The 1,603-nt window shown below is 53.6% G+C and overlaps 1 protein-coding gene across 2 annotated transcripts in view; it reads right to left on the bottom strand.

Annotated features, from left to right (window-relative positions):
- Positions 1–1,603, bottom strand: part of HNF1A (HNF1 homeobox A) — a 37,984-nt gene that overhangs the window by 18,753 nt on the left and 17,628 nt on the right. The gene's annotated exons all lie outside the window — the stretch shown is intronic.

Below are 1,603 nucleotides of genomic sequence, written 5' to 3'. Positions count from 1 at the left end.
AATTCACCATCCAGCACAAGGTGGCAAAGGCATGCAGCAAGACAGCAGCCCTGGACTTCAGGACGGCGGACTTCGATGAGGTAAGGAGAATAGTCAGGGAGCTACAGAGGTCCTGGAAGGGAGAGGAGTCAGGTGTCCAAAAAGAGGGGTTGTTCCTTAAGGAGATGATCCTCCAAGCCCAAAGGGAGGTAATCCCAACACAGATCAAAGGAGGCAAGAGGGTGCAAAGGCCCCCATGGCTCACCAAAAGCATACGGGAATGTCTCCTAGGTAAAAAGGAGGCATGCACCCGATGGAAGGGAGGGGCCATCACCAGGCAGAACTATACCTTGGTTGCTTGGGGCCGTAGGGGGGTGGTCAGGAAGGCCAAGTCAGAGATGGAACTGAGACTAGCAACCCAGATCAAGGACAACAAGAAGTCCTTTTTTAAATGCATAGGGGGCAGAAAGAAGGTACCAGGTAATGTGGGGCCTTTGCAAGACATGCTAGGAAATCTGGTCATCGCACCAGATGACAAAGATAACCTATTTAACAACTTCTTTGCCTCCATTTCCTGAGCAGGGACCAGATCAGCCCCCCCACCGGGACCCCCATAGCCCCCAGGGGAGGCGCACCCAGGCCTAGGGTCAGTGAGGCCCTAGTCAGGGAACTTCTGGAGGGACTGGACATATTTAAATCAGCTGGTCCTGACGATCTCCACTCCAGAGTGCTGAGCGAATTAGCAGAGGTCATTGCAGGACCCCTGGCACAGCTTTACGAGCACTCGTGGTGCTCTGGTGCGGTGCCAGAGGACTAGAAGAGGGCCAACATGGTTCCCATTTTCAAAAAAAGGGAGGAAGGAGGACCCAGGAAACTATAGGCCAGTTAGTCTTACCTCGGTCCTGGGTAAGCTTTTTCAGAGAATTATCCTGGCACATGTCCACGAGGGGCCAGCAGGGGAGGTTATGCTTAGGGGCAACCAACACGGGTTCATTAGAGGCAAGTCCTGTCAGACCAACCTGGTGGCCTTCTGTGACCAGGTCACCAAATCGTTAGACGCAGGGGTAGCAGCGGACGTAGTCTTTCAACATTGTCTCTCACCCCATTCTCATTAAAAAACTAGGGGACTGTGGTGTCGACACCCACGCAGTCAAATGGATCACGAGTTGGCTGGAGGGCCGCACCCAGAGAGTGGTGGTGGATGGGTCATTTTTGACCTGGAGGGATGTGGGCAGTGGGGTCCCCCAGGGCTCAGTCCTCGGGCCCGCACTGTTCAACATGTTCATCAGTGACTTGGACGAGGGGGTAAAAAGCACCCTGTTCAAATTTGCAGACAACACTAAGATGTGGGGGGATGTGGGCACACTAGAAGGGAGGAATAGGCTGCAATCAGACCTAGACAGGTTACAGGGGTGGGTGGATGAGAACAGGATGGGTTTCAACACTGATAAGTGCAGAGTGATGCACCTGGGGAGGAAGAACCAGCACCATGCTTACAGGTTGGGGAACTCCCTTCTTGTCAGTGCGGAGGCAGAAAAGGATCTTGGAGTCGTTATTGATGCCAAAATGAACATGGGCCAACAGTGTGGGGACGCGGTCAGGAAGGCGAACCGTACCTTGTTGT

This window comes from Gavialis gangeticus, unplaced genomic scaffold (assembly GCF_001723915.1).
Source record: "Gavialis gangeticus isolate Ggan-Ray unplaced genomic scaffold, GavGan_comp1, whole genome shotgun sequence".
In the NCBI taxonomy this organism is placed as follows: domain Eukaryota; kingdom Metazoa; phylum Chordata; order Crocodylia; family Gavialidae; genus Gavialis; species Gavialis gangeticus.
This window is presented reverse-complemented; position numbering and strand designations above follow the sequence as displayed.